This window comes from Equus przewalskii, chromosome 28, assembly GCF_037783145.1.
Source record: "Equus przewalskii isolate Varuska chromosome 28, EquPr2, whole genome shotgun sequence".
Lineage (NCBI taxonomy): Eukaryota > Metazoa > Chordata > Mammalia > Perissodactyla > Equidae > Equus > Equus przewalskii.
The window spans coordinates 31,397,267-31,424,833 of NC_091858.1; the positions used below are offsets into that span (position 1 = coordinate 31,397,267).

At 38.8% G+C, this 27,567-nt stretch overlaps 1 pseudogene; it reads left to right on the forward strand.

Annotated features, from left to right (window-relative positions):
- Positions 1-13,499: 13,499 nt before the first annotated feature.
- LOC103554555 (serine/threonine-protein kinase MARK2-like) lies at positions 13,500-27,561 on the forward strand (annotated as a pseudogene).
- Positions 27,562-27,567: the final 6 nt, after the last annotated feature.

Consider the following 27,567-nt stretch of genomic DNA (forward strand, 5'->3'; position numbering starts at 1 on the left):
AGCTAACATCTGTGCCAATCTTCCTCTATTTTGCATGTGGGACAGCATCACAACATGGCTTGACAAGCACTGTTTTAAGTCCACACCTGGCATCTGAACACTCAGACTCCAGGCCGCCAAAGTGGAGTGCATGAACTTAACCACTATGCCACCAGGCCGGCCCCAAAACGTGAAAAATGTTTTTTAAAAATATAATCTATTTTCATAATATTGGCTATTAAGGTGTATATATATTATGCATTTCTGTTATTATGAAATATATTACTTATCTAACATTACTCCTTGGACTTTATGAGGTACCGAGGGGACTTAAAATTAATTAACCAATGGCATAAAAGTTGAGATTTTTACCTCCAGAATAATATTAATTGAATTCTTTAAAAAATTTTAAATTATAAAATATTTAAACAAGAAATTTCAGAGAATACTGCAAAAAAAATTTAATATTCAAATTCTCAAAATCATGATTCCCAATTCCCTGAAATTTTGACTCATTTTTGGCAAAATGTTTTTTGTACTTTCACCTAAAATTTGCATATGAATTCAGAGGGTTCACCTTCAGAAATCCCTTCTGACCCTAGGTTACAAATCCCGTTCTATTGGTCCTGTGCTTCTGGAACGCATTTCTCTCTCTTTTTTTTTTAAAGATTGGCACCTGAGCTAACAACTGTTGCCAGTCTTTTTTTTTTCTGCTTCATCTCCCCAAATCCCCCCGGTACATAGTTGTATATCTTAGTTGCAGGTCCCTCTCGTTGTTGGAACGCATTTCTCTTTCCACAGGTAGGAGTGCCTTGCCTTTGACAGGATATCCACGTTCACAAATTAAGTCTCAGACGAATACACCCTTTTTACATTCTCTTTCACTCACCTTAGTTCCTTAATATCTTTTTCTCAGTTCAATTTATTTTATGTATAGTAATAAAGAATATGGTGAGTCAGCTCAGTAGGCTACTGAAGCCAGATGATATGGGCTTGAGAGAGACAATTGTTAAACTTTTCAGGATTTTTGCAAGTAGTTATTAAATACAACTATTATTAAATTAAATGACATAAACTTATAATTAAATAAATTTTATTAAAAACTAAGTAATAAATACTCAAAATTCATCACTTTGTAATTATTTCTTATTGTTTTACTTTTATCTTTGCTCTTGATGCTATTTATGTCTATCATGTCTCTTTATGTATGTCTGTATGGTGGAAGTACCATATAATAGTGCATATTTCTTCCCAAGTTGTCCTTCAGTGCGGTCACATTGGTAACTTGAAACTGGCTACAGTAGGCATATTTACACCCCGGAAATCGGCAAATGCTACAAATTAGGGCATGATTCATTGTTTTGTGTGATTGTCTAAACCTGTGCTGTCTAATAAAGCAGCTACTATCAAAATGTGCCTAAGTAAATTTAAATTAATAAAAATTAAATAGGGCCGTCCCGGTGCCGCAGCAGTTAAGTTTGCACGTTCCGCTTCTCGGTGGCCTGGGGTTCGCCGGTTCGGATCCTGGGTGCGGACGTGGCACTGCTTGGCACGCCATGCTGTGGTAGGCGTCCCATGTATAAAGTAGAGGAAGATGGGCATGGATGTTAGCTCAGGGCCAGGCTTCCTCAGCAAAAAAGAGTTGGACTGGCAGTAGTTAGCTCAGGGCTAATCTTCCTCAAAAAAGAAAAAAAAAATTAAATAGAATTAAAACTTAGCTCCTCAGTCACAATAGCTACATTTCAATTGCTCAATCATCACATGTGGTTAAGTGGCTCTCATATTAAACAGTGCAAATACAGAACATTTTCATAATCACAGAAAGTTCTATTGACAAGCGCTGGTTTATTTCAGGGGTCAGGAAACTTTTTCTGTAAAGAGCCAGATATTTTAAACTTTGCAAGCCAGACAGTCTCCCTCTCAACCACTCAATTCTGCTGTTGTGGCTCAAAACCAATCAGACGATACATAAATGAGTGGATGTGGCTGTTCCCCCGCAAAAAACATTATTTACAAAGAGAAGAGGCAAGCTGGATTTGAACTACAGGCTATTTGCCAATCCCTGGTATTAAGTTTTTAAGAAAGTGATGGAGAAATTGTTAATAATGCAACTCAACTGGAAAATGGAGTTGGTCTAATAGCTGTTACACTGTAAATTGACAAAAATTGAGGCACTTTGCTCCAATATTCAAAAACTATTATCCAATGCTGCAAAGAAGTTGCTCTGGTCAATGATGAACAGACTTTCATTGTTTTGCTTTTGACTTACTTATGAACATAAATGAAAATATCAATCAACAGTAAAGTCAGTGCTATATTCATTTATCAATCTCAACCGTGAGTTGACTAGAAATACAAGAGTTAGGCAAAAATTAACGAAAGAATTCTGTGGAAATCAACTAGCTACATGGAATAGAAGATAAAGGATATTGCATATTGTATTATTAGGTGTAAATTGTGTGCAACGCACCCTGTACATCAGCAAAATTTATAACAAATTTGTGTACATACATATACGTACACGTTTTTTTCAGACAGCTAGTTGTTAGACATTTATTAGCACACCACTAGAAAATGCTTAACTGTGTCTAAAAATGTGACACATAATGCACGAGTACATTATGAAGCTTGGCATTTCTAAAGCCATCTGTCTATGTATCCATCTACTTGTCTTTCTGTTTATCTATCACGGGCTTGAAAATGTGCCACTCATCTCCAGCTGTGGGAAGCTTAAGGCTGGATGGCCCAGCTGCTGTGCTGTGAATCCACCATTATCATGCCTTGCCAAACCTGCACTTCACTGTAGGTAAATTTCATCTCAATAATTATTGTTTGATGTTGGTAAATAACTAATTGTCCCCAGTTAATATTAAAATGTCCCAATAGTGTATCATTGGCCCATCAGAGTGAAGGAAAATTATGTGAATACATTTTTTTTAAAAGATGAAAGATGCTATTTGAACATAGATTTGCATTGACTATCGGGAGTTTATAGAAACATGGGCAAAATTATTCTTGTTTAATTGGCCAGCCACCTGAGCTTATATTCTTAATTTTACCATGTTTCTCTTAAATAATAATATTTTCAGCTTATTATATCCCAAATAGAAATATTTTTTGGTATAAGAGACTGGCAATTTCTATCTGAGATAAATATTATAACTACCTAAATCTAAAACTCCCCAATATGGGCATTCAATTCGTGTGTGTGTGTTTAATATACATTTTACTGTCTACGTATTTAAATAAAATTTATCAAAGCCTTATAAATAGCATTGAAGAATTATATAAAATAGACTGACAGTGCGACAGACAAGGCTCAGGGAAAAAAATGCGAAGTTCAGACTTCTGGTTCTGGAAAATGTGGCTTAGACGTTTTTGCTATGAAAACACAAGATGTTGTTGCTATGAACGGGAGTCCCGCATGAAGCAATTTGCTGCAAATATCTCAGAAGACTTTGAGCCCATAAGACAAAGTTTTTAGGTTCTGGGGTTGACTGCCAACACTTATTTGAACCCACAATTTTAATCTTTTAGTGACACCAGGTTGAAGGGCACTTGATAATATTTCACCTGTTTTTAGAATGCTTAAGGTCATAAACAGTAATAAATAAAAAATCTAGCATTCATAAAATCTTGTTCAGTGCATGGCATAATTTCCTTTGGCAATACTTTTTGAGAGCAGTTGTAAAATTAAACCTCAGAGTATTTCTTCTATTACTGTATTCCCAATCATAGCCATCTCATCAAAAAAAGAAAAGAAAAAGCTCTGAATATGTATTTTATGAACTATGAAATCAATATATGTTACATTGCATTTTTCTGAATGGCAAACTAATAAATAGGTTAATTTTATGGCCTGGCATTTTTTTCAAGGAGCACAACAGTTTAAATTAATTTAAAAAGTATATCTTATCTTTTTGCATATTGTTTTTCCACACTACCTTGTCCCTACGCCACCCTGACCCTACCACTATATTACAGTTTTGGTTTTATTAGGGATGAAAGAGAAATAAAAAAGCCACTGATCCAAATTCTCTTCTGGAGAAGTGAATATTGAGATTTTTTTTCTCAAAAAGAGAGGTGGGCAAAATAAATAATAAGCAAGTCATCCAGAGAATGTTTAAGATTTGCTACTTACAAAAATTGTCTTCTTAAATGAATGTTAAAAATTTTAACTTTATATTTGATAAATTAATACTTAAAGAGGTGGTTATATTTAGCTTTTCAAAGCTTCGTGTTGAATAACACCTTATTTTTAAGTTGAAACTTAGAGAGTGATCAGGAGGCAAGATCCTTAGGGATTAATTTATAAGTATTCTCTAATGCTTTAATTGTTAGAGCATTTTAGTAAAGCTGCTCTTGGTATACAAAAGGACTTTTTCCTCTAGTTCATGAAAACATGGTCAAATTTTGAGAAATTTCTTGTTCAATCATACGCCATTTCCCCAGTTATAAGCATTTTACTCATAATGGAGGGATCCAGGCAGATGTTATAGCCAGTTAAGAAAAATTCAAAACCTCACAAATTTATATAGTTTGTAAAGGAATACTGAAATGAATTTCAAATGGAGAAAAAAAGTGTGTTTTGGGGAGAGAGGAGAAAGTCAGTTAAATCTATACCAGACAGGACAGAATTTACATATCTACCAGTTACCTACAATTTAAAAAGAAGTACAAAACAGCTCACAAACAATGAACAGGGCTAGACTTAGACAGCCAGAGGGATGAACTATAGTCAATGCATAGATTTCCATCGTCCTTTCACCAGCTTGTGTTGGCGATATTTGGAGAGCTGGATTTGGACACACGGTACACGTACTAAGGTCACAAATATGTAGACTTTAGATTTAATTGACTTGACTGATACCTAACAAACAGCACAAGTAGATTCACTGGGGAGGAAAAGCTAATCTCAGGATATGAGACGGCTGAAATAGTATTTAAGGCTTAACTTAAAATAGCATGTTGGTGTGATCGTAAGGTAGAATTATCTAATAGCTATGAAGGCATCAAAAGAGGATTTTAGTCTCTTTATTCACCACTGCTATTCCAAAATCTTTATTGCCAAATTTACAGTGGTTCATGGCTGAGATTTTTTGGTGGGGGAAAAGGTGAATTGTCTTATGACGACACATGATGAGAAATGTACTAAACTCTCAATGATTAAAAACTCTGATGATTCTTTGGTTAAGGTATAGAGTTTAAAAATAAGGTCTCTGATATTATCTGAAAGAGTGTATAGATTGTCCTAACAGGACAATTCTAACTTTTCTAATGGTTTTTAAGTGACAATTTTGAGTTGCCACTAGAGGACACTATTGCATCTGTAGTAAACGTAGCACTTTGTTTCTCTTCTATCGTTGGCCAGGAAGGAAATGCAGGTTCCGTCAGGCCAGGCTTGGTTCCCAGCTCTTTCACGTGATTGTGTTTGCTCACTCCTGAAGGTTCACTGAAACCAACAATCAGTTACAGCTTGTTGTGTGTCCAACCCTGAAATGAGAGAGTGATTCTCCCGAGTTATTTGGAGCCAAACCAACGAAACCCAAGCATTAGTCTCCCTCTCTTCCTTCTCAACCTGCTTAGTATTATGGATATTTATAAAGCAGTCGGTCATACCTGTGTTCCTGGCAGTTGTCCTCCTGTCGCTTGGCACAGCCCTGTGGTCACTGCCTGGCATGCACAGGCATGGCTCCCCTGATGGGATGCTCTCCTTTTCTGAAGCCAGCAGCAGGAGGGTGAATATGGAGCACCCACAGTCCTTTGACTTCTCCAACCGTTTGTAGTCCACAGCAGCACCCAATGCTCAGATCAAACTTCCTGAAGGACGAGTGTAACGGGGGTTGTAACGTAGGAGGAAGCAACTTCAAACTGCATGCCAAATATGCTCTTTCTTACCATCCAGAGGAAAACCACCCAAAAACTTAAGATACAACCTTGACTGGGTTGGGGTTTTGCTAGATGGGTACACTGAATTTCCTGACCTGGTCTACTCCCTTCAAGTCCTTCCAGTCTTGTAGTTTGCAGGCATGCTCATTTGCTCAGATTGTCAAATGGGCCATGGAGAAGTTAAACACAGACTGACAACATGCATATGTGGGAGTATATGCACCCCTCTGAAGATGAATAGTAATTAGCAGAGTCAGAAGAATGTAAATACAGGTGGCAAACTGGTCAGGACAAACATACGTGTTGTGTTTGGCTTAAAGACTTACACAAGTTGTTTAAAATGAGCCAACACTTAACAATCAGGAGATTTCACTATAAAACTTCATTATTCCAGCTTTTCTACACAAATCAGAAGTGCTGGCAGTACGGGGCTCTTATCCCAGATGACAGCAGTCAGCAGGAGCTGAGTAGTCTCTGACTCTCCAGAGGAGACAGGGTTTCCTCTGCCAGTCACTACTCCTCTCTTTATTCTTACACTCATTGCCTTAACTTGTTTGCAATACTTGCATGGCCACTGTAGGTATGTAGGTTTGCAAAGCCTGAACTAAAGTCTTAAGAAGAAAAGAAGAATATTTTTCCAACTGTACCAGAAGTTGTAAGGCCACTTCTCTCACAATCTCAATAGAGTTAGTACTTGACACTCAAGTTTGCAAAGCACCATTGGCTCTTTTCCTTCATTCTTCCCTCTCCCATTCCTTTAAATTGGACCTCTTTCCGTTTCAGTGTGAGGCTTTGACATAAGTAGTTGATGTCTCAGCATTGTTGCCAGGCAAAAATTTCAGCCATTATTATGAGTGACCATCCCTTTAGACACTAGCTTTGAACCTCTTTTTCCTCCCACTTATCACCTGACTGTTACCAATGTCTTTTTACATGAAAACAAAAATATAAGCCCACTACTTAACAATATACTTCAGAAGGCTTTTCCCTTAGCTATGCAAACATCCTGAGGATGTGGGAGCAGAAGTGAAAGGAGAAGTTTTATCTTGTGAGGGGTCAGAATTGGCCACCCCAAAAGGTGTCTCTTTGTCTTGATTATTTTTAAGGACAAGAGACTCTGAAAGAAACTCCGACCTTCGTCCTAACTGCCTAAAATAATTTCAGTTGGAAGACGTGACCTTAGGACAAGCCATCACCATAAATAACTCTGGTCAGTATCTGTTGACTGGGAGGGTCCTTGCTAAGCCCATTCTTATCAAAGTTGTATCTACTAAACATTTGCTTTTCCATTTCCATGTGAATTGCCTTCCTCCTGTTTGGAGTCCCAAACTACTACCCCCTACACCCTCCTTTGTCTTTAGCTGAAGATGGTACATAAGGTGGTGGCTTTGGCCATTCTGTCTAGTTACTCAGTTTTCCTGGATTTCTCCAATGTATACATGTTATAAAGCTTTGTTTGATTCTCTCCTATTATTTGGTCTCATGTCAATTTAATTCTTAGACCAGTCAGAAGAACCTGGAGGGTAGAAGAATTGTCTTCCTCCCCTACAATCTTCAGATTATACAGCAATAGGTTTGTGTGCTGTTGAACAAATTAACCTGCCGGCCTTTTTAATGGTCAGTCTTTTTGTCTACAAAGTGGTATATAATCATTTTACTTATCCTTGGATTCAGAAATAAACTGGCTTTTACAAGACTGGCCCACTGCATGAAGAATTTGTTGAGACGCATTCTAAGGAAGTTTCAAGCCCACAGTCTTGGCCTAATAGTCACACACTATGTCAAAGAGGTGGAGTGGCTTTAATTATGGGATTTTAAGTAATTTGCTTGTCTATTGCCCTCATGGAAGGAGAATTCAAGGAAGAGAGAGATGCAAGTAAAGCAGAAGATAGGTATCACTAAATTTAGTTTCATCTCATGTTTGGAAGAACAAAAAGATTTATAAGATTGCTTTGGCCTCAAGAAATTTGGAGTGAATAGTAATAATCAGAACTCATTGGGTTTTGAGGGGGATGGTAGGTCATAGAATGTAGGAAGGAGATTTTTCTGAAGAATGGACAACAGAAACTTCTATTCTCTTCTTTGTTAATGGCAAAGTAGGGGCAAAATCAGGAGGATTTGGTGTAGGTGCTTTAAGAGGGGCTAGTAGAAAATGTTTCAGTTTTCTGTGATTGCTTCGACGTGATCGGCTAATGGATCAGCATTGTTGCCTTTTAAAGATTCCAGCCACTGTTGGGGGTGACCACTCCCCTAGCTACCAGTTATCTTTTCGCATTAAACCAAAAAAATAAATAAAAGGAATTTCCTGTGTTGATTGCTCCTGACACACTCACAAGGAACTGGAGAGGTTCTCCCAGAAATAATTGGTAGAAACTTTAAAATGAAATAACCAGAGGAACTGTTTTTGTAAAATAATATACTTATGATATAATATGTAGTATGAAACACTATAGAATCAGTGTAATCTCTTGCTCATTTTGAAGATTTCAAGCAAAACGTGCAGCTCTTCATCCATGCCAAATTGATACTGCCGGAAACCATATTCATTCTCTACGTCACGAGCCTCTTTTGACTGCTAATTTTTTGTGATATGAGCTAATGCTTGGGACTAATTTTCTGGGTTGCAGAATGTCATAGTCTAACGGAAATACAAAAATGACTCTAATACAGTGTGATAAGTGTTGTGATAGAATCAGCCTGTGGAGTTTTGGAAATGGAAGGGCCCTTGGGGAGTCAGGGATGTCTTCATAGAGAAAAGCCAACTCAAAAATGGTTAGGAATTCACCAAAACTGATTAGGAATACACCAAACAGACAAGGGTTCAAGGGCATTTCAGACCCAGGTCTGTGGCAAATGTGATATGTGCTTATGTAATAAAATGCTATGGTGGCAAAGTTATGACACAAGTAGAGCATGACATTGTCAGAGACTGTGAGAGTTGCAAGCAGATAATCCTTATTTTCAAACTAGTATGTACACTTTGAACATTCATACAGATTTCTCCATTCATTTGGTGTATTTTTTGAATTTATATATTTTAATGACTTCTAAATGATGACTATTCTCTTATTATTTCCTTGTAGTTCTGTTTAAAAATACAAATAGCTATTTTTGTATCACCTGTCTGATTTTCTGTTCTATTTATAAACTGAATTAAAACCTACTGTATCGATTTACATTGTGTAAAAATTATTACCTTGCAAGTCTTCATGTATGTGTGTTTAATTGGTGCATCCTTTAATGCAACCATTCTTTAATGCTATCCAAGTGGTTTATAATGGCTAGAGCAGCTTTGAAACCAGAGTATCGATTAGATCAGTGCTTTCCAAGTTTTTCCCTAAAGAAAAACCAAGGAGCATGGACTTCTACCCAGAGCATTCTGTGACCACAACATTTTTTGGAAGTTTCAAACTGTATTGGAAATTCATGACAATTTCACATTCTATGCCATAAAATGTATCCATATTTTTAATACAAAATACATTTTCAATAAGATATTTACTGTTAACTAAAATTGATGCTTTAGGAAGATGGTTTTAGAATTGAGGTTTCAGGAAGATGATTCTCCCTTTTTTCCGGGGCCTTGAATGGATACCTAGGGTCACTACCTATCCTGGTTTAACTGGAACTGCAGGGTTTCCTGGGATGAAGCAATTTCAATGCTAAAACAGAGCAGTTTGGGGCAAACTGGGATGGTTCGTTACCGCATACGTGACTTTGGAAGCACAGACATAGGACAGGGTTAACAGTGTTTCAGAAATGGTATGCCGAAATTCTGCCAGCTTCCCTTCCCTCTTATTCTGGAAATTACATCCTGCATTTTTTCTATGTGATTTTCCCCTCCCACCTCAACATGGGCACAAGAGTTCAGCGGTCCAACCACAGTGCCCTGATCCTCTCCTCCCATCATGCGTGGACTCAGTCCTTGTTAATAAGACCACTTCATTTCCTGCCCACAGTGATTGGTGCAAGAGGGGTCAGAGGATCCAAATAAGCCTTGATATGGATATTTGGAGACTGTAAAAGAGGGGCTTTCTTTTGATAGGTTTGCTAAATTAGGAGGACATTAATGAGGGTTGAGAAGGAGCCATCTTGACTTACATGAAATGAAAACAAAATCCCCGTATGAAGAATAGAAGCAAGAGGATTTACCCAGAGTCAAGAAACCCAGGACTTGATGACATTATTTGAGCCCCTGGATCAAGTCATCACCTAAAACTGCACCTATTTATGGATTCAAAACCCAAAAGCCAATAAATTACCCTCTTGCTTAAGCTAATATAATCAGATTTATATAATTAGCAATGGATGGAATCATAAGACACATGCTGAATTTATCTTTCTTCAGTTTACTTTAAATGCTCACTTTACACAAGAGAAGTTAAATATAGCCTCGTGAAGATTCAGGCTTCACTGTCATAGCACATCATTGATCAGTGAATTAAGGCGGTGTTCCTACAAGGAGACAGTGAAGAGGTGGGTGGGAAGGAAGCGGTCAGTGATGGCAAAGCTAACACTCAGCTCAGATTCAAGGGAGTAAGCAATACACAGTGTACATCAGGGAGGGCTTGGAAATCTCCAGTTCTGCTTCAGCAGACAGCTGGTGTCGTGTGTGTCAGACTAAAGCAGCAGGTGTGCCCATGATGGGTGCAAAAAGCGAACAAAGAACGGAAGCTTTGCTTACAGGGAGCAGAGCCTAACTGACTGAACATAGTGTTATAGGCCATTTGGAGTAAACCTGGGTCTCAGGGGAGACTGAGAGGTCTAGAGAGTCCATTGGAATAGAATCTTAGCACACGCACCAAGATGGAAATCAATCCTACAGCCTCAGACCGAGAGCTGAGGCACTAGGGTCAGAAAGCCTGTTGGAAAAGCCCAAAGATGAGAGGAGAACAAGCCTGGGAAAGGGAAGGTGAGACCGAAAGATACTTTTTTCTTGGGGCAGAGTTCATTTGGGAATTTAACGAGTAAGCTGAACAAGATCAGAGACTGCAACTCTAAGACACTGGAGAAAGCAAAGACCCAAAATTGCAGATTATGTAAAGGTGGATAATTTTAATTATAGCTTCCTAACCTTCAAGTTCCCAGGCAGATGTTATTTCCACAATTGAATTTTCATTCTAACGATTTTCATAAAAATAACTTTTATCTATATGATCATTCCTCTCCATGAAAATCCACTGTCTTTTTGGATCAAGGACATGTACGTTTACTGGAAATTTACAATTCCACCTGTAAATTCATTTTTATAAACCTTGAATCTGCAACTCAGGAATTAGCCCTTTTCTGTCCCTTTTCTCCTGTGTTTTCTTTAGCATTAAAAAAATCCCATTCACAAAGCGGTAAAAATAAAACGAAAGGAGCACACTTACTGTTGGAAACAAACAAGCACAGCAACATAAACAAGATATTTCAAACATTTTAGCCGTCTGAGATTTAAATCCCATTCTGTGAAGTAAGGTTTTCGTGTGTGTGATATGACGGTCACGTCAAAAATTTCATTATTTTATAAATGTCTCAATGAAACGAATGGACTTCTAAGAATACAATGAAGCATAAAATGCTTTCATTCTATCTCCCTGGTTTTTAAACAAACAAAATGGAGGACTAATTTATTTCATGTCGTTGAAATGACTGCAAGTTCTCCACTGACCCATCGGCTCCCAGGTTCATATCAGCGCCCACTCAGCACCCTTCCCCTCTGTGTGTCTTCCTTTTCTCCTTTTTTCCCTCTCCCCATCCCTATCCTGAGAATCTTAGTGATATAGAAACAGAGATGAATATGTTGGCACTCCTGACTTTCTGAGGTCATGGTCTCTCAGAAGAGAAAGTGATGTGAGTAAAAATGCCAGCTTTTTTGAAGATTTTGCCCTCTATGTATATGAGGGTCTAGCTTGTATATGTCAGTCTTCCTCTCAGTTCCCTAATTAGTTGAAGACATTAGCTCCTGACCCAAAATCTTCCTCTTTAGCCCTGCTTCTATAATCAAAGAGGTCAGCATCCTTCTGGATGACCCGTCCGGCAGTCTGCCCTCTCGGGCCATCACCTTCATCTCTGACCTTTTGCTCTGTTGCTCTCAGCTTAGCATTCCATGAGTCCTGGAATCGTCAGAGTTAAGATGGGAATTCTGAAGGGTCTAATACGTTACCCCATCTGCAAACTAACAAGCTGGCCTGCCACAGTGTTATATACATATGTGTGATGGTTCATTTTCCATGTCAACTTGACTGGGCTAAACAATGCCCAGAAAGCTGCTAAAATATTATTTCTGGGTGTGCCTGTGAGGGTGTTTCTGGAAGAGACTAGCATTTGGCTCAGTAGACTGAGTAAAGAAGATCCTTCCTCACCAGTGTGGGTGGGCATCCTCCAATCCATTGAGGGCTTTAATATAACAAAAAGGCAGAGGAAGGGCAAATTGGCTCTCTCTGCTTGAACTGAGACACTCATCTTCTCCTGCCCTCGGACATCAGTGCTCCTGGTTCTTGGGCCTTCAGACTCTCACTGGAACGTACACCATTAGCTCCTCTGATTCTCAGACCTTCAAGTTGGGACTAGGAATATACGTATCACTGGGTTTCCTGGGCCCCCAGCTTGCAGAAGGCAGTTTATGGGAGTGCTTGACCTCCATAAGCGTGTGAGCCAATCCATCATAACAAATCTCTTTCTCTATCTCTCTCTATATCCTATTGGTTCTACTTGTCTGCACAATTCTGGAAAAATTGTGTGTGTACAGAAACATGAAACCTCTGGATCATGGAAAGGACCTTTTAAGTATTCATAGAACATCTGTCCCCCAGTTCCCCATGGGGAGACATGGCAAGAGTCATATGTATCCGTGTCTAAAAGGGTTTGCATCACAAGAGAAACTCTGAAACTGTGAAACCCAGAGATTCTATTGGAACTGCTGGCATATCTTCCCATCCTCCCATCTAGAGAAAGAGAGAGAGACTTTATCTCGTATTCTGGAATGTAAACAAATCCTCTCTTGGGGGAAGATGGGAAGGTCTTTACACTGGAATGGGGGCAAATGACTCTGGGGGAAGCAAGAAAGCTGTCTTTAACTTTATTATCCATAAAATGTGAGCAGTTGTCTCTAGGGGAGAGGAGACATTCTCTATCTTTATGGTATGTCAATTTCCCTTGCTCAGAAGATCTTGACCATGTAGGAATATGGAGAAACTCAGGCAAGGATGTCTTACAACAACCAAACCTACACAACCTCTAAAATCTCCATATCAAGTATCTGATTTTCTGACTACCTGGTCCTGTTTTTATAGCTCACCCATTCTACTACCCAGACTCCAACAGTTCTTGCCTTCTTCAAGAGGTCTAATTCACTGTTTTTGTTTGTTTGTTTTTTTAACTATCCAACTGATCATCTGCTACCTTCACTTCCCTTTTAACTCAGCCTAAATTTAATGTCTCATCGTTATCATTGCTCACTTATTGCTACAGATTGATGTTTTGGATCTCCCAAAATTCTTACGTTGAACTCTAGTCCCCAGTGTGATGGTATTTGGAAGTGGTGCCTCTAGGAGGTGATAGGTTGTGAAATTAGCGCCCTTGTTAAAGTCACCCCAGAGAGCTCCCTTGCCCTTTTCGCCATGTGAGGACACAGTGAGAAGACAGCCATGTATGAACCAGGAAGTGGACCCTCACCAGACACCAAGTCTGCTGGTGCCTTGATCTTGGACTTTCCAGGCTTCACATCTCTGAGAAACGAATGTCTGCTGTTCGTAAGCCACCCAGTCTATGGTATTTTGTTATGGCAGCTCAAACTGACATACATACATCTTCAATTCTATTTTTCCTCTCTCCGTCCTGGAAACACCTCAACCCAACATTTTCTTTGCCTCCATCTACGCGTTTGAATGTTATTGGAAAAAAATTTCACATAACTAGACAAACTAGTTTCACTTTAATTCATGACTGTAAAGCTCACATAGAATTAAATGCAGTGTTCCCCCACAAGACTGTAAGCTTCTCTAGGGTATAGACATTTCATTTTGGTAATTCTAGACATTGTTTCCCAGAACTTGCTAGCTCCCTATCCACCTGCCAGTGAGAGCACAGTTATCCCATGACTCTTCATTTTCAGGGAAGTTAGTTTGATTTTTCTCCCAGCTCAACCTGTCTTTGGTTGCTGACTTTTGACTAATCTTATTTTATTTCAGGCTGGTTCTCCTGGATCAATAGTTTGTTTGACTGTAAGTTTAATTCTTGACTCTTATTTTTTCCCTATTTTCTCTCTTTTAGGTGACCTTTGACCTCCTGGTCTACAGTAGCAGGGCTCATGAGCTAATGGCCTTGGTCTTAAGGTCTTTCATATTATTAAGAGTTATTGAGGACCTCAAAGAGCTTGTGTTTATGAGGGTTGTATTTATTGATATTTATAGTAACAGAAATTAAAACAGAATTAAATTTTTTTCCTTATTAATTTATTTAAAAACAAAAACACTAATAAACCCATTGCAAGTTAACACAAATAAAATATTTTCTATGAAAAATAACTATATTTGCCAATACAAAAAATTCAGTGAGAAGAGTGGTGTTGTTTAACATTTTTGAAATCTCTCTAATGAATGGCTTAATAGAAAATGATTATAGGATTCCCATATCTGCTTTTGAATTCAATCCATTGTGATATCACACATCATGAGCCCTCTGGAAAACTTGTAAAAGAATAAGAGAAAAAGGCAAATAATACCATGGTGTTTTCATGTGAAAAATTTGGAAATGATGTCAGGGGTTCCTGGGTCACACTTTGAATACCACTGGCATACTGTGTAGACTTGCCACATGGCCACTCTCAACCCAACTCTTCCACTAGATCCTAGAATGGCCCATCAAGCTCCTACTCTCTCCAAATGGAAGATCTCAAAGAATAGGTACTCTGTGAAAAGAATCAATTAGCAGTAAAGCCCTTATTACCAAAAGGTCAGTGGGATGACTTTCATAGAGAGTGGGGGGCTGCAGCGACTGCTTCCCACTCTTTAGCCAGGCTATGAAGAGAACAGCCCCAAGGAGAACAGGGAGGGAAGCAGATGCTATAGCAAGGGAGGAGGGAAATACAAGTAACAGGCCTACACCTCCTGAGTGCCTTGTGGAGGTGAGCTGCAGAGTGTGACTTCTTTAGCTCTTCTCTGAGAGTTTGAAGAAGTGTCTTAATGTAGCTACAGAGCTTAGTTCCACGATTAACACAGATAAAACACCCTGTCCCTAGATTTCCATCTCAAGGAGAGAAATACCCATACGCTCTGCAGCACGTGGGAACGCTCCCAGCCACATCATAACTGGACAAGACTGAGGGGAAATGTCACCTGCAGGAGTGGGTGGAGTCGAGTAGAACACTCAGTGCACAGACTGTAGACTAAAGCCAGACTCAGAGAGGACAGCAGCGAAATAAGAAGTGGGGAGCAAGGAGAATTGTCACCAAGGAAAGGAATAAGAGATACCATGATGGGAGTGGGAAAATCTGGGCGACAAACTCTAGGGAGGCTTACACTGGTATTTCCTAGCTATTTTCAACCCACTGCTTGGTGGTACCAAGGAACTTCAACTGATGGGCCTGTCCTAACTAGACAAGAATCTATCTAATGACTCAAAACTGGCTTAGGTCTAACTTAGCCCAGTCTTGGACCCAACTCTTTCTCTATAGACTCAGTACTGTGATCATTTACACTTCAGGGATGAAATCTCAAAGGTGGTAAAAATTGAGCTTACGTCAATGGAAATAAATAAATGAGCATATTTGAAAGTCTGGATTTAGGCCTTTGCTTAAAGTTACAGAATCTGTATCTGGTGTCTATTAATTCTTTCTCAGGGAAAAGTATTTCAGAGATTCACATTGTGAGTAATAAATACGGCCTCTTTAATTTCTCCACCAAGGCCTAGAGAAAGACACACTGAGAAGTGTTAAAAGGTTAAAGTCTGGAGATGGCATGGCTGTTTTAGTGAAAAGAACAAGGGTTTTTCAGTCGTAGATCTGCTTGGATTCCAGATTGCCACTTTCTAGTTGTTTGGTGCAAGAGATTAACTTAACATCATTGAGCTACAGTATCCTAAGCTGAAGTGTGAAAAATAGTGTCTACCTTATGGAGTTATTTTAAGGATTAAATGAGGAAAGGAAGAAAAAGTGGCCAACACCACGCTAGCATACTGTATACAATCAACAAATAATCACTATTATGATTCTAATTTAGATAGTAACACAAACTCTAAATTACTCTTTTTGATTTCTAATGTGTAGACAAAATACCTATGTTTATATATATGTCAATTTAAGAGAGGATAAATTATTTACTTCTTGCCAGGTAAAAGCAATTTTTTTGAGGGCGAAAGGGGGAGATAAAGTCATTATAATATATTGTTCTGCCCATTCACTATATGTTTATATTCTTAAGCTACCATCACTTACCTCTCTTTTCAGAGAATTTATATACAAAATCTTAAAATTGCTCTTTCTGAAGGCAAGATATACTTGTAGCTAAACCACCAAGAAACTTGTTAAAAATTTAGCTTCCAACACCTTCTGAATCAGAACTCTGTGTTGGTCAGACTTCTATATTAAAAAAAAAAAGTCCTTGCTAAACACAAATGACAAACCAGGATGGGGAGCCACCCTGCAGGCAGAATTTATCACCAAGACCGAGCTACAATAGCAAAAACAACACGGCGTTTGCAAAGCCTTACCATTTCAACTAAGCTTTTGGAAAACAAGAAAGAAAGAGATTTAAGTCACATTTCATGAAAACGATATTTTGTAAAGAATCAAGACCAGTTTACTTTGAAGATCAACAGTGCATTCCTGTGGTTAGGCTGACCCCTGGTGGAGATGCGTTTTCAACTACAACCATTTGAGAGCCGATGGTTAAGCGAATTGGATTTTTATAATTTTTTTATAATTTTACTATCTCTTCCTGAACTTCCTTAAAGGTGGTAGGAAATCCATGTGTATTTTCTCTCTTTATTCGAAATCAAAACATCATAATGAAGTTAACCAGATGCTTTTTGCTACCTCACAATCCATAGGAATCTTTACTGCCATTCAGATGAAAGTTCCCCTCGGAGAAATATCCCTTATAGTCCTCATCGCCAATTCTGTTGATTAATTAGTACCATACTCACAAAGAAAACTGTTTTTCATTCCACCAACATTTTATCATTTCTTTATGCATTGCTACTCACAATAACGTGAAATTTATCTATAACTAAGACTTTAGCCAAGAAAGTATCAGAAAATAACTTTATAAATGCTTCCCTTATCTAAATTATAAGCACTAAAGCTAGCACGATTTTATTTTGAGTCAGAAGACTGCAGACCAACATTCGGAGCATGCTAATTCTACATGATCAGCAATTCTAACAATTGTTTGTATTATCAAACTCTAGCTCATTCAAAGCACTCAGAAATGGGGAAAGCTGGAAGAATCGGTAAATTGGACATCAGAAGGTAGGAAAAATCCCAGGAACAAAACCTTCTGTATTACTATAGAGAACAAGAAATAATAATCATGGTCAGCCCCAAATCTGCTGTTAAATCCAACAATGTCTTCTGGAGATGTTTTAAGCAACAATGGTTGAAACTTATTTTGATGGACCAAGTATCAATTATCTTTAATATTACCTTCATGGAAAATTTCATTTTCTAATAAAGATGTGTAAATGAGGCAGAGTTCATTTGTTTCATACTATTCTACAGATTTGTACTTCTCATTATGTCTCATACGTACATTTTACCTCAAGGAATTGGGAGGCTCATTAAGAACAATGCTGAGGACCCCTCCTTTTTCGTACTGTGACCAGATCTCTAAATGCCACTTTGTTCATAAAACAGGGATGTTGTTGTTGTTGTCGTCATTTTTCTTAATAAATCAAATTTTACCACAATTTCGGGGTAGTTAAAGATTCTATGTTATTTATCCATTGACATTAAATCAATATTAAAACTTTTCAGGAGCTCTTCAAAATACGTCACCTCATATGGATTACTAATGTTGTCCTTATTATAGTCTGGCTAAATTTCCACTGTGCACATAAAAACCTGCTGTGTGCTTATACATGAGGACACGCAAACAGAACTTACAGTAATTCACGCTACACAGTGTCAATATTGGACGGAGAATAAGACCTATTTTTCTTGTAATATTCTTTGATTAAATAGGACTTGGTTGTAAAGTTTTGGGCTTTTGACTGAAAATACATCTGAAAAGATCATAACCACTGAGAGTGCTTGAAAAAAAATGATAAAAAATAGTGCTTTAAATTTTTTTCAATCTTTGACTTTGACATAATTTCAGACTTATAGGAAATGTGAACATTTACCACCTTCGTTTGCTTTATTACTCTTTCTTTCTCATCTATATCACACATAGAGTATAATTTTCTCTCTTCGTATATATTTTTTCTTCACTTTTTGAAAGTGAGTGGCAGACATGATGCCCCTTTGCTCTTAAATAATTCAGTAAATCGTTCAAAAAACAAGCAGACCCTCTTACTAACCAAAGTACAATTATCAAAATCAAAAAATTAATATTGACATTACGATATAACCTATGTAGACATTATTCAAATTTGGCCAATTGTCCCAATAATAGCCTTTATAGCAAAAGAAAATCCTGATTACACATCGCTCTCAATTGTTGTGTCTTTTTTGGTCTGGAACACTCCTCAGTTTTTCTTTGTTTTCATAACCTTGATAATTTTGAAAAATATAGGCTGGTTTTTTTGTAGAATGTCCTTAAACTTGCTTTTATGAGACACTGCCACATGATTAGATTCATTTTTGGCAGGAATATGGCAGAAGTATGAGGTGTTCCCTGTGCCTCAAATTAGGAGGCACATGATGTCAGTCTGTCCTGTTCCTAGTGATATTTACTTTGATCACTTTGCTAAGGTAATGTCTGCCCATTTTCCCCAGGTAAAGTGATATTTTTCCCATTGTACTAAATAAGCATATTCTGGGAGATAATTTGGGAGTAAGGTATGTACATTTCCTGTTACTCATCAGACTCACTTTTATCCCCCAGTTTTAGCAGCTGCTGCTGATTCTTTGGAACCAATTATTACTACGATGGGGTTGCCAATGGTGATGCTCTAATTTCATAATAGTGCTGCTTTAATCAGAAATAAGTTATATCCCATAATTGTTTTTATCTTTTCATAGTTTAATTATTTTTTAATGGATTTTTATGTCCTCATTTTTTTCCCACTGCTAGTTTTATCTAAGAGATCTATAAAAATTGCCTAGGTCATTTCATAAAAAGCGACTGATTTTATAGATCATTTCCTTCTTATAATAAGTAATTGCTTGCATTAGCCATAGTGCTTTAATAATTTTAAAAGTAATGACTATTTGAAGAGTGAAACTTTTTCACATGTAGAGGGATGTCCTTAAACAAATGGATGTTCTCCATTCACTAACCAGGGGTTAAAATCCATCTGTCACTAAAGCTTAAATTTACCAGGGGTGAGTCCATTTGTTGACAGCACTCAGATATTGGCAGCAGGGAGCAGGGGCTGAAGAAAGATTTAAATCACAAATGCCATTCATTTTAATTTCTTTTTTTTCTTAAGTATATGACACCATGTGGTTAATATTACATGATACGATAATTACCAAGACAAAAAAACAACAAATGTTGGAGAGGATGTGGAGAAGAGGGAACCCTCATACACTGATGGTGGGAATGCAAACTGGGTGCAACCACTATGGAAAACAGTATCAAGATTCCTCAAAAAACTGAAAATAGAAATACCATACAACTCAGCTATCCCACTAACTGGGAATCTACCCAAACAACTTGAAATCAACAATCCAAAGTAACATATGTACCCGTCTGTTCATTGCAGCACTATTGACGGTAGCTAAGACATGGAAACGATCCAAGTGCCCATTGACCGACGATCAGATAAAGAAGATGTGGAATATATATATATATATATATATATACAATGGAATACTACTCAGCCATGAAAAAGACAAAATCATCCCATTTGTAACAATATGGATGGACATGGAGGGTATTCTGCTAAGTAAAATAAGTCAAACTGAGAAAGACAAACACCATATGATTTCACTCATATGTGGAATATAAACAAATACATGGATAAAGAAAACAGTTCAGTGGTTACCAGGGGAAGGAGGGTGGGGGTGGGCACAGGGGGTGAAGGGGAGCACTTATGTGGTGACAGACAAGAAATAATGTACAACTGAAATTTCACAATGATGTAAACTATTATGAACTCAATAAAAAAATATTACATGATAGAATGAAGAGTTTTCTATTGCTTTTATTTTATGACTCAGTGAAAGAAAATACAACTTTAATAACTACACTACTGGGCAAAAAGGTTTTAAAAATTATATATTTTTGGGTAGTCTTTGCAACGGCATTTTGTAAATTTACCCACCCAAATAGAGTAGACTCTGCTCCTAGTCTAGAGATTTCTCTCTCTACATGCCTATAGTATGGGGACGTGAAGGGAGAAGACGATGGTTACCAATCCATGAACATTACCTCTAACTTTATCTCTGGATATTAAAATGTCATAATTGTTAAATTTTAGCGACCCAGTTAAGAAGAATGGAGAAGGTATTCATCTTTTAAAAATGATATAAATGGGTGATAGTAGAAAGAAAACTTGGAAATTATTATGTCATAAAATGGGAAATAAAATTGGGAAAAATTCTCACATGGCATTCTGGAGTGGCATTTATTGGTGGTTTGCTGATAATCAGGTATAACTTCCATTTTATTATCAACACTATCATCCATTCATTTTTATATGCATGCTTAATACTTTTGGACCTACACTTTTGGATGTATATATAACTTGTTATCACAAACATGTCCTGTAGATTTGCTCATTGGGATAATTGTTTAAGATAATAGTACTGTGGTATATTTATTCCATGGTTTTTGATCCTGCACATTTAACTTATTTTTGTTGTTGTTTCTTATTACTTCGCCTTGGCAAAGGTTGAGGAAATAAGTCTATTGAAAGGATGTTAGCATTCAGTTTTATCCAGGTAGACTGGATGACGTTATAATGAAGTAATAAGATTTGTAGCAAAGAGGACAAAAGTACCATAATTTTGTGAGGGTGGAAAGCACGTACACTTTCTCTCTCTCTCCGTTTATAATAACCTTTATAATTATCTTGTTCCATCCCCTCATACCTCCACATCTTCTCCATTCCCATCCCATTTCTCAATCCTTAACCATTCTTGGCCTGCTTTTCTTATAGCTTAACTAGAACTAAGTTTTATGTTCAGAGATGGGTGTTTACAATATGTGGTTTTCACAGATTAGGTCTATTTATGGAGGAGTCTATGGAGGCTCTATTCTAACCAGCAAGAACTTTTCAAAAGTGAAGAAAAAACCCTTAAATATATGTAAGTTCAAGAATTTGAAGTCTTCTGTTTTTAAAATAAAACATTTTACAAGCTTTAAATAATCTTAAAGTGTAATATTGGCTGTGAAATAAACATGGCATATTTATAGAGAGAAATATATATACATAAATTATTTAATAAACTAACTGCTATTCTTCAGTCAATGAAATTTTTAACATGACCGCAGCCAAAAGATAAATAAGACGTTTCTAATTCTGATTAACTGATTCATTATTACAGCTTGAAGCTATTTTCATATAATTTAGGGATCAATGAAGCAACTGAAAAATGATGATGAGAGGGCCCTGTAGCTTCATGACTGTCTTTTGATCTCATTTTTTTGCTCTAAGTTAGATGAACCAGCTTATGATTTTAGCAGTTTGCTGCAGTTAGACAAATAATCAAATCAATTTTACAGTGTTTGCCACACTAGTCGAGTTTTTTTTCTTCCTGAATGACTTATTTTTCCTGTTACATCTCCAATTCATCCTTTTGTCAGACTCTAAATTGCTCATGAGCCTTTCTGTCCAATTCATGCTTAGAAGCAGCATATACCTATGTGAATGGTAGGGAATCCTAACGATAAGAGCACTGGATTAGGAGCCACAAATCTGAGTGCTTCCAAGTATGGCAGGTTGACAAATGACCCCAGTCCCTTCAATTTTCTCCTTCTCCTTTAAGCAGGTGACAGGCTCTGTGTTTCCTTGTCTCAGTGGAATTTTCCTGCAGTAGGTGAAGGTGTATATCAGCATATCAGTTCCCTTGTGATGTGTAACCAATCACCCCAAAATATAGTGGCTTAAAACAACAACGATTGACTGTTTTGCATGACTGATTGGCTGGGTGGTTCTTCTCTCCATGTGATGTTGGCTGGAGTCACTAGGATGACTGCATTTAGGTGACAACTGGATTGGGTTGGGAGGTCCAAGAAGGTCTTCTTCACGTGTCTGGGGCCTTAGTGATGGCCAACAGCTGAGACACCTCATTCTCTCTCCACATGTTGTCAAATTCCATATGGCCCCTCTCTCTATCAAGACATCTGGACTTTTTACTGGGAGGCTCAAGGATCTAAGAGAACAAAGGTCAAGGCTTCTGCGCCTATTAAGGGCTTGTCCCCAAACTGGCAGAGTGCCACTTCTACTGCATTTCTTGCGCAAGGCAAGTCACATTCTATTGGGCAAGGCCAGTCTGATTCAAGGGGAGAGGAAATGGATTCCATCTCTTAAGAGACTGAGTGTCACGTGCACACAGGAAGGGAAGGAATGGTTGGCACCTGATCTTTGAAACTACCTATAAGAAAACTACATTATTTTTTTAATGCTGTCCAGATTAATTTCCCCCAGTTTTCAATAATTATATCCATTTTCCTCAGGAAATTATTCTTCCTACTCACAATCCATATGCTTTTGGTGAAGTCCCATCCTAGCTCATGTGTAAAGTTTGGGACCTGGGTTTAGGTCATTCAGTACATCATATTACCTTAACCATTGAGGTCAGGAGGGAAAATCTGATCTGATCAAAGTCAAGTGGGTGCAGTAAAGTTTATTTTTCTGGTCATTGTGGGAAAGAGCTCTTCCTTCTCTTCCCTAGTGGACTTAAAGCTAAAATAATGCTGCTACTCAGAGACAATGAATAGAGAACTGACCAGAGAATAGACTGAAGCACAGAAAGTAGAGCCAGAGCTGGAGGAAGGAAAACCAGACTCTGATGACACAGTTTGAGTCCTGGAATTTGTCCACCTTGGTTTTCTCAGTGTTGTAATCCAATTCATTTCTCTATCTGTGTGATGCCATATGAGTTGGGTGTCTATTCACTTGACCAGAAGAGTTCCAACTAATCAAAGTAAAAAGCTAAAATTGGGGGGTCGGCCTGATGACTCAGTGGTTAAGTGCGCACGTTCCACTTCGGTGGCCCCGGGTTCGCCTGTTCGGATCCCGGGTGCGGACATGGCACCACTTGGCAAGCCATGCTGTGGTAGGCATCCCACCTATTAAGGAGAGGAAGATGGGTACGGAAGTTAGCTCAGGGCCAGTCTTCCTCAGCAAAAAGAGGAGGATTGGCAGCAGATGTTAGCTCAGGGCTAATCGTCCTCAAAAAAATAAAAAAGAAAGCTAAAATTATCTATATGGCAGTACCCTGAGGAGGTGACCAGGCCTCAGAAGGGATGACAGAATAGAACATTATGAGAGGCAGGACCCCAAATTCCAGTGCTCTCATCTTCTCCAAAGAAATCACAGCCAAGTGTACCAAGGAATTTGCAGATTAGCTGGCTTGAAGGACTCATGGAGGATGGTACGACGAGAGCCTGAAAGCATGGTCTGAAAATAATACATTAAGACTCCAGGGACTTGGCAATATTCTTTAGGGGAGAAATCTTGGGACACCCCTCCCCTCAAGTTCAGGTGCCCTGCATTTCAGGGAAGTTTAGATTTAAGTTGATATTAAATTAACTTTTAAAACAATGGTTTTTTTTTTTTTACATCTGAATTTGTGGACTGAGGTTTCTACTTAGTAAGTGCTAATAAAATATATGAACTAAGGCAAATTATTTGAGATTTCTGGATAGCTGTGTTCTTCTCTACACAAGCTGGAGAATGAGGGATTATCACATCTAAAATATCTCCTATGTCTATGATCCCTGAAGATTGTGTGTGTGTGAAATTTCAATTCAAGTATTGATCTTCTACTGTGTGTGGAGCTCTGTGCTGGATACCGGGATCACAGTGTTGAGAAGAAAAAGTCTGGTGCCTGCCCTCCCAGGGCCTATAGTTTAATAGAGACACTGACAATTACAGATGGAACTACGGTGCCACCGAAGAGCTCCATGAGGAATACAGGGTCTGCTTGGAGCATTTAGACAGTGTGCCTTTCCAAGTCTCTAGGTCACAGACAGCACTGAATCCAAGGTGGAAAATAAAGCCAGTAGATGTTTACAGAGCAAAGTGGGAAAGGAGAATTCGTGTGGGAAAGAGTTGTTTTAAGCCAAAGGAACAGCACATTCAAAGGCTTGAGGAGAGAGAAAGCCTAGGAAGTTACGGGAACCTTGATGATGACGTGCAGGTTGAACGCCAGCACTGATGCTGAGTGACAACCATATGAGGGGAGGCTGGAGAGCTCAGCAGAGGACAACCATAGCTTAAGTCCTTTATAGGCCATTTAAAATGTCTGAGTTTTATTTTAACGTTTAGGAGGAGGATTTTAATCCAGGAAATTATATAACCAGATTTGCATTTTTAGGATGATAAATTTGGCTGCAGAATAGAGCATAAAATGGGGAGGAGCGTCAGGGACACACTAAGAAATTGTTTTAAGGTGTAACTTGGGTGGTTTCCGACAGCCTACTCCTGTTCTGAGGCTCTGTTGTCACTCCCAGGCTGTCACTTCGTACTCTGGTCCTGAGGTTCCCCTTCCAGTCTACAGAATTAAAAACCCCTAGAGCCCTTTGGTGGTCTCAGAGCCACTCATTGCTTTCACTATTGAGCTTTCACCATTGTGTTTGTATCACATCCTCAGAGCTCTGCCAAGAATGCCACTAATTTCTCACACAGACCTGCAAGTCACTTCAGGATCTGAGCCTCACTCTGCTGCTTGATAACGCCTCAGAAATTAATGGTATAACTGTAAATTAATGGTAATAACATCCGGAATTCAGCGTTGTTGGGAGGAGTACGTATGCTATGTTTACGCAAAGGACCTGGTCAATGGCAGGCATTACAATAAAATACATGATCATTGTTTATAGTTGAAATGACCTTCCATGCAGTTCCTTCCTCATGAGACTTACATGATCTCATGTAACTCCTTCTCCCCATTGCCTAGAGTAAATATATGTATATGGAATCAAGATAACTAAAATATAACCATATTTAGGTCTAGCACAAAAGACAGTATCATAATTCAAATGTTGCAGTAAGAACATAATACCAGGCATCTCCAAAGAAGCAAATGAATAAAGAAACTTGAAAGTGCTTATATTCATTGAGAAATAGATGAGGTGTGACTTAAGCAATGGGGCTTGAATGGGGCTTTGAGGGCTGGCTCCACAGCCACACACACAACGAACCTCCTCATTGTATAGCTCACAGCAGGGATGGTAGACTCAGGAGAGATGAGTGATGTCTGGTTCTTCTACATTAAGTGGAGATCTCATCTGCATGGCATTTTAACTACTGTGCTTCTGATGTCCTGAAATAATTTATTATACTACGAACATGTTTGAACTCATGAAAGTCTTCAAACGTTTTTTTCTAGGATTATCAAGTCATTCTTATCCTCATGATATCTAAAGGAAAGTGAACAACATTTAAAACTGTTTTATTGGTGGAAAAAATTCCATCTCATTTGCTTCTGGTGATTGGCCCACATTTCACAATAGATAGAAAGTGAAGTTTCTCAACTTCCCCCATATCCTTTGAGGCATGCAGAATGCATGTTGCCAAATGAGCTTATTTTATATGTAGAATCTACAGTTCTTCTTACACAAATCATTCTAACTTCTGCCCTTCATACTTTTATTTCTATTTCCTCTGTAATTCAGTCCAGTCTGACTCCAAAGTCCTGAGAACCAGAGGAGCTGATGGCGTAAATCTGAGGCTAAGGGCAGGAGAAGAAGAGATGAGATGTCTCCTTTCACACAGCAAAACACAAAAAAGGCGTGGCTTCCTCCTTCTTCCGCCTTTTGTTCTGTTCAGGCCCTCAATGGGTTGGTAGATGTCCACCCACAGTGGAAAGGACAATCTACTTTCCTGAGTCCACGGACTCAAATGCCAATCCCATCCAGAAACACCCTCACGGACACACCAAGAAATAATATTTAATCTGGGGATTCCATGGTCAGTCAAGTTTAACCATCATGGGGACTTTGAGCCTGCTTTTCTTTTGAGATGATTTGGATCAAACTTCTCGCTAGCTTTTCTCAATTTTAAACTGACCTGGGGACACTTTGCTTCGAAGTCCAGCAGTAAGTCCTGCACACTGCGGGGCCTCTTGGCCCTCTCTGCTCAGGAGGAGACCATGTTGGCAACTACCTCAAGACCGTTGGCAAGGGTAACTTTGCCACCGTTTAGCTCGCCCTGCACATCCTGACTGGGAAAGAGGTGACTCTAAGGATCATTAACAAGATTTAGCAGAACTCCCCCAGCCTCCATAGACTATCTCCATAGCTAGACTATCTCGCAAAGTCCAAATCACGAAGGCCTTGAATCATTCCAACTTAGTGAAATTATTTGCAGTGATTGAGGAAACACTCTGCCTTGTCATGCAGTAAACAAGTGAAGAGAGCGGTTCCATTACCTCGTGGCCCACGGAAGCAAGAAAGAGAAAGAGGCAGGAGGCAAATCCCCCCAGATAGCATCTGCTGTGCAGTCCTGTCACCCAAGTGTATTGTCCCTAGGGATTGTTATGGACTGATTGTATGTGTGCCCCTCGAATTCACATGTTGATGCTCTAACAACCCATGTGATGGTCTTTGGAGGTGGGGCCCATGGGAGGGAATTAGGTTTAGATGAGGTCATGAGGATGGGGCCCCCATGATTATAAGGAGAGGAAGAGAGACTAGAGCTTGCTAGAGTAGAGAAGGCAGTTTTCTGCAAGCCAGGAAGACAGCTTTCACAGAAATTGAATCTGCTGACACCTTGACCTTGGATTTCTAGCCTCCAGAACTGTGAGAAATAAATGCTTGTGGTAAGGCAGCCAGACTACGGCATTTTGTTATAGTAGCTCAAACTGACGAAGAGAGGGACCTACAGGCAGAAAACCTACTTTTGGATGCTGACATTGCAGATTTTGGCTTCACCAATGAATTCGCCTTTGGCAACAAGCTGGGGACCATCTGAGACAGTCTCCCTTATGCTTCCCCAGAGCTCTTCCAGGGCCAAAAGTACAACAGCCCCATGTGGGTGTGTAGAACCTGGGAATCATTCTCTATAGGCGGGCCAAGGTTTTCCTGCCTTTTGACGGACAGAACCTCAAAGAGTTGTGGGAGTGGGTACTGAGCAGAATATGCAATATTTCTTTGTACTTGTTCATGGAGCATGAAACCTGCTCAAGAAATTCCTTATCCTCAACCCCAGTAAGAGACGCACTTTAGAAGAAATCATGAAGGATCCCTGGGTGAACACGGGCCATGAGGAGGAACTAAAGCCTTACATTGAGCCACTCGACTATAAGAATCCTTGAGAGACTGAGGAATGGTGTTCATGGGTGATACATGGGAAGAGATCCAGGACTCACTAATGAGCCAGAAGTACGGCAAAGTGATGACCACTCATCTGCTCCCTGGCGACAAGAGATCCTAGCTAGGT